The sequence below is a fragment of the Cornus florida genome, unplaced genomic scaffold, assembly GCF_030987335.1.
Source record: "Cornus florida cultivar Cherokee Brave unplaced genomic scaffold, ASM3098733v1 CherokeeBrave_3.0.0_Hap2_Chr05, whole genome shotgun sequence".
In the NCBI taxonomy this organism is placed as follows: Eukaryota; Viridiplantae; Streptophyta; class Magnoliopsida; order Cornales; family Cornaceae; genus Cornus; species Cornus florida.
The window spans coordinates 96239337-96246880 of record NW_026775575.1 but is presented as its reverse complement, the minus strand read 5'-3'; positions in this window follow the sequence as shown (position 1 = coordinate 96246880).

The following is a 7544-nucleotide window of genomic DNA, read 5'->3' as shown; positions in this document are numbered from 1 at the left end:
AGTCAAATGAAGTTTAAAACAATTATTCAAGTCATTCCATGATGCTCTTGTAACGACCCGAACCCGTGGGACGAACCATTAACCGGGTCCGTACCAAGACCCGAGATCAATAAGGGTACAATGGTCATTTCCTATGCTCATCGGTAGTTTAATTCATTCAACGGTCCAAAGTATGCTCCAAATTACAGCTCAGGAGGAAAAGTAAAGGTACAGGTCATTAGGAAAGTCAGCCGGGTCAATAGGAAAGTCAGCAGGCTGATTGCCCCTCATCAGCCGGCTGAAAATGCATGATCAGCCGGCTGACTAAGATGGTCAGTCGGCCGAAACGATCTCGAATTTGCAAACTTTCGGGACTTTGCTAGATTGGGTTCATCGGCCGCCTGAAGGAAAGGTTCAGCCAACTGATCTGCAAGGTCAGCCGGCTGAAACGGTCTCCCAAAATGAATGCTCTCAGGACTTCAAAAAATAGGACTGTCGGTCGACCGATCATCCAACATTGGCTAACTAATAGGACGGTTCGGTCGGATGACAGAGCTTATCAGCCAGCCAACATAACATTCACACTTAATCGACCTACTAGAATACTAAAATTTTGCACTATCAGCCGGCTGACAAGCCCTGGAATGCTGTTATCTGCAATTAAGACATCAGATGAGCTAGACCTATTGTGAGTCGGCCTATACTAGACCTAATACGCAAACAAATCCCGAATTCACGGCAGATACTAAACAACAACAATGCACAACATTCTACAATTATAAATATCAGAGTTTACACAAAACATATCCATATATTTTCCATTCGTTACAATATTCCGACATAGTTCTGAATTCACATCAAACTACTTTCTAGTGTTATATTTACATTACATGGCCATGCTATACGAAACGAATATATTATGAAATTGTAGGCTTTACAAAAGAAATGGTTTCAAGTGTACAAAAGGTAGCAAAATAAACGTCAAGCCCTCGAACTAAACTTGTGGTGGACCGTCATCCGTCACTTCTTTCCCAAGCTCTAAAAAATGTTAAGTTAAGGGATGAGCATAAAGCCTAGTAGGAGTCGTCTAAGACGTTAGTTTTAGACGACCTTAAGTCACATAACACAGTGGGGAAAGGAGATGAAAGGGTCATGCCTTGGGGTATATGAAACACTACAATAAGCCAAAAATATTCCAAGCATATAACACAAGTTCTACTAGTGCCGTGCATGATAATGACATGTAATGCACCTCGTTTTTAACTCGGTCAAAATCGATCAAACCCATAACTTTTGAAAACCCACTAACTGACTTTACCGTGGTGAGATTGATGATTATCTCAGGTTCCAATTCTGGCAATGCCTAGCAACCTTTATAGGGTCTAGTATCAACTTTTTCACACCCAAAACTGGGCCGCACTCCCTTTAAGTCAAGCTAGCCCCGGACTCGTGAAATCTGATTCATTTTTAAAAAAACTTCCCTTCCATTATCAAAACTTCACTTTCAATATAAAGAAAATTTTCTTTTTTTTCAATTCCTTTCCAAAGCCCCTCTTTAGGCCATGAAATGCCATGCATGACCATTCACTCCAAGTTATGAGTCTATCATTATAACAAGAACAATATCATCATTGCATATCATAATAATTAAAGAAATATCATGGCAAGATTTAGAAATCTCATACAACAAGAGTATCATTAACCAAGGTAAAACATGTGCAATTCATCTATAAGCATGCTTATCACATAATCACATACATAACAACATTATTTATCATATCAAAGACATTAATAAACCCTAATTTCATACCAAAGTTTAACAATTCTAAAGGCATGATAAAGAAAGTATAAATTAATAGAACCAAAACTTGTGCATTAGGAAGACCCTTACCTCAATTTGATGGAAAATCCTAATTTTTCACCTCAAGCCCTAGAATTTCAAATTCGCCAAAGGTAGCCAAGAAGAGATTGGCTCCGATTAAAATGACGGCTTCGACAAGCTCTACAACTTTGCCCAAAGGGGTATTAGTAAATTCCAGACAGACAAGGTTAGATCAAGCCTTGAAGCTTGTGGAAAAGAGAAAAAAAAAAAAAAGATGAAGAAATGAGGGGATAGAGAAAAACGTGGAGAGAGAGAGATCTTTTGTCAAAACAAATGGCCTTTTGGCCTTTTTAAAAAAATGAAAAAGATGGTGGGTCCCACTTTCTAATAAAGATCTTTTTAACTTTAAACTTTCCACAACACATATACATATATAAACACATCTTAATTTATAACCATAAAAACATATTTTAAAAAAAAATATGATGCAAATAAATCCAAACAAAACCCCCGCACATAACAACCTCGATAACGGTCCCACCCGGGACTCTCCGGTCCGAAAAATGAAAAAAATGTCGAAATGACCACTGATACATTTCCAAGAGTTCTAGATTCAAAGAAATGTCCCAAACAACTCTCTGACACACCTGGCACACCCCACGGTATCCGGCACGCAAAATGAGAAAAAATAAAAATACCCTCGGAAAAGTAAATTTCCAGAAATTGGAAAATGACAAAAATAGAAAATGTTACAATTCCTATTACCACTTATTAAAGTAATACGTACATGTACATTAATTAATAGGAAATATCAAAAATATATTTAATGAGCGCAAAATATCAAATATATATAAGCACTGTTAAGTAATCCACAATTAAAAAATAATCATCATTGACTACATTCAAAACTCATTCAACATGTTCATAAATGTCATGGGTGATAGTCCATTCGTTAATGGATTGCAATCATAAGTTGTGTGCTTATATGTTTAATAGACACTTGTTGTTTCTAAACATTTTCTTTAATGATAAAGTATTTCAACTTTAGAATATCTATCATTTTTCATATAAGAAGATCAACAATTGCAGCATAAATTTTCAGCAATCTGAAAATGGTACCCATAACTCCAAGTCCTGAAATAAATTCTGCAACCATAAATTGTAACATCAAAGCATGCTAAAAATTAAAAATTCATAATAGACAAAGTAATAATAAATTACTTTACACTTTTTCATAATATTATTCCTCCAGCCAAAATGAATAAATAAACAATTGTGAATTAATTATTATACACATATTCATTAAAAATGTCTTCCTAAGTGTGAGCATATAATTTTTTGTCTCTTACCAACTTGTGTATACATCAGACTCCAAAATATATGCATAACGAATATTTTTCGTTTTTTTACCTTCTAACTAACTCATTCTTTAGGATTGTATTAGGCTGAATTTATCCTCTTTTATGTATGGAACAATACTAGTTGAATAATGTTCCATATCAAATCTTTTTAGAGCTATTTCAATGTATGTTTTCTAAGACAATCATAAAAATTCACGTAATCTATCATGGAATATTTCTATTCCTATCTCGTAGGATGCCTCATGCATATTTTTCATTTCAAAGTTCTTATAGATAACTTTTAGTTTCATATAATAAACTAAGATTACTACTAGCAAATAAAATATCATCAATATATAGAATCAGAAATACAAACTTACTCCTGCTAACGTTCTGGTATTTACACTGATCAACAGTGTTTTCCTTTAAACCAAAAGGAATAATGGTATCATTAAACTTAATATACCATTGTCAGGAAGTTTGTTTAAGTTCATATATTGGCATCTTAAGTTTATAGAACATACATTTTTTACCCTCTAATGTGAAGCCTTCAGGTTGTTTCATATTGACTTCCTCTTCTAAACTCCCATTCATAAAAGTTGTATTCTCATCCATTTGATGTAACTCTAAATCATAATAAGTTACTAATGTCATGATATTTTAAGAGAATCCTTCTTAGATACTGTAGAGAATGTTTCTTTATAATCTCTTCATTCATGGCATTAATCCATTTAGTAAAATTATTATTGTCAATGGCTCATGAATATGTAACCAGATTCTTATATATATCCCAATATCAAAATTAGATTATTACAAATATACCACACAGTCATCCAGAATAGCAAATATCCTTTCTCTTTGATATCGTCAAAATGTTATTCCTTGTGGTTCTTCTACAATCTACTCATTGGTATCAATTTCATCATGTTGTTGTTGATTATTCAATTATTCTTCGTTATTATACGGTTCAACAATTGAAAGAATAATTATTTCCTTAGAAGTTACGGGTAAATGAATTTGTACCCTAACTTCTTAAATGATCACATTCTTATCTTTATCACTCCCGCTGACTTCACCACTCTCAATGAATCTGACATTTCTGGTTTCAACAATTCTTGTACTATGTTTAGGATAGTAAAACTTGTACCCTTTAGATTATATGTAACAAGAAATTACTTAACATACTCCTGACTATATCCATAAGAGTACGATTACGCCTTTCAGCTACACGTTTCTGCTGTGGCATGTATAACAAAGTATATTGAGCACAAATGACATACATTTCAAGGAGTTTAACAAACGGTTAGAGTATTAACCCGTTTCATCATACTTTCATAATATTCACCACCTCTATATGACCTTATGATTTTCACTTCTCTATTTAGTTGTTTTTCAACCTCATTTATGTATACTCCAAGAGTATCCACTGCTTGAGATTTTTCATACAACAAATAGATATATCCATAACGTGAAAAATCAACTATAAAGGTGATAAAGTAATTTTCTCCACCAAAAGATGGAATATCAAAAGGTTTACAAATGTCTGTATGAATAATTTCAATAAGCTCAGTACTTCTTGTGGCTCATCTCTTTGTGTGTTTGGTTTATTTACCCTTAATACAATCCACACACATATCAAAAATAGTAAAGTTTAGATTCAGAAGAATCACATCATTTATTAATTTTCCTAACTTTTCACTGAATATTGTCCCAGTCTTTTATGCCACAAGATAAATGAATTTTCATTAATTGGGTTACGCTTAATTATAACATTATGATACAAGGTCAAAAGGGTTTTAATAAATAAACTATCAAGTTTGAATTTACAAAAATCATCAACAATAATATCATAACTCACAAATTAGAATTTTTTGAATTATCATCATTATCAAATTTAAAGGAAAAATCATTAACATAAAGTTTTGAAATCAAATCAAATTATAGGAAATTGAAGAAATATAAAGAGTTTAAAACAATTTAAATAAAATTCATTGTCTAAAATTAAACAAAATGTCTCAATGGTTTCAACAAAACTTTTTCCATAAGAAATTCTCATTTGAATTTGTGATTTAGGCCATAAGAAATCCTTATATCTATTAGAAACATAAACAGTACTTAAGTCAACTTATTATGTATTAAAAGGAATATCAATAAGTGATTCGAAATATACAAAAGTCAAAAGACTTATCTTTCTTTTCGAATTATTCTTTATGTTTCATATAAATGACACTTTTGCATTATTACATTAATTTCTTTTAATATATTAATCAAAGTCTTTTATTTTTGGGTGTTGCTCACTTAATGCCCTTTCAAGCTTCTTCCCAAATTTCTTTATAACTTCTTGAGTCATGAGATGAACATAATGATTACTTTATTGCTTAAGCCTTGTCTCCTCATAAATTAACATAATGGTCAATTCATTCACTTTTCACTTGTCATAACAGTGTTAATTCGAAAAGACCCATACTGAGTAGACAAGAAATTGAGAATAAATTGAACGAGAAAATTCTCATCAACAATCATCCCTAAAGTTCTCAATTTTGTAGCAACATTAGTCACATAAAAAATATGTTCATACATGATACGAGTACCAACAAAAATGCATAATAGTGGTATCAATTAATTATTTTCGTTTTAGATATTTATCTACAATATGAAAACATTCTTATAGTCAAATATTTCTTAACATTATTACTATGGGGAACAATTATTCGCATAACCATAATACTTAATCTGTTCGATCTCTCCTAAGCTTTATGGAGAATATTTTCTTCCTTCCTGTCTTTATCAGTAATGACAGCAGATTTCTTGATTTAGTATACCTAAATTTTGAACTTAACTCACTCATTCTACTATAAGAAGTTAGTCATGTTGAGAACCAGAACAGATGTAGTATGCGAATTAAGGGATGTAATAAAACAAACAGAATAAAATAAAATACTCACAACAATAATACTTTGAGTTAACAACACATATGTATAATTTAAAAATATAAATACAATGTATCACTATAGTATCCCTTTGGGTGACAATTATAAAATACTAATAATAATGCTTACATGTATTTATATGTATACATTTATTGGTGAGCATTATTTAATTAAACAAATAAGTTACATTTGGATATCCTATATTTGCCTAATTAAAAAATACATACAACCCCTTAATTTTATTTAATCATTTGAAAATCAATTCCATTTAGGAAATTATTTCTCATTGTCAAATAAACCCAATATTCATGAATATCGCAAAAAATTATAAGCATCATAATTCATGAAATATTGTAATTATGTTTACCATTAAAATTAATATTCATTAACCATTATGGTTGGGCCACTTTGGTAGCTACCGACCTTTATATAATATGAATATTAAATTAGTTAGTAACTAATTTATAATTAATTATGTCTACTACAAAAATTAATATTCATTAATCATTATGATTGTGTTACTTTGATAGTTACCAATCTTCACATAATACGAATATTAAATTAGACAGTGATTAATTCGTCATTAAGTTACCCATTTAATATTATACACACATACTCATACCGATCGATCCAAGTATAAGAAGGTTCGATCTCAGGAACTTAATAGTCTGAAAATTTAATAACAATATCCTTTTACTTTATATACATAATAAAATATATTATTTTATTTTCGGACTCGGAAATCACAATTGAATCAATCTAAAATTGACTCTACATCATGTATGCATGTATGAGTACAAAACAATAATTTATTTGTATGTCCAATAAGATCAAATATATAGATTCACATTTTATTATAAAATTTTAAATAATAAAATAAACGAATACACATACTTAATGTATTTAATAATTTATTAACTTTTAAATAATTAAAATAGAATCTTTGAAATCATTAGACATCAATTAATATAATAATAAGTTTCATTAGAACAATAACAAACATAATTATATTAAAACTCTCCAATTTAATAAGTTATTTAGTGACGTACAAAAATCAAGAAACTAACACATATTTTGTTTGTCTATTAGTTTACCATTGCATTGCTCACGAAAATCAATAAATAAATACATGCTAGATACATCTTGTTTAAATTTATAATAAAGTACAATCCAAATCCAATTTCATCGTAATCCGCTAACCGTACATGATCTAATAAATAAATTTATTATATAATTATAATTTTTACTTACACATATTATTTATGCAATCTTTAGTGGAAAATAATGAGCCCCTAAACCATAAGCTCTGATACCACATGTAAACTTTAATAATTCGTATTAAACATTAATCACAAATAAACATGAATCCCAAAAATCTTAGAACTTTATTATTCTCACATTCCTGTAATGCATAAATAAAATAGTTAAATATAAAATACCTCGATTTGTGATTGTAAATATCGTAAAGATCAA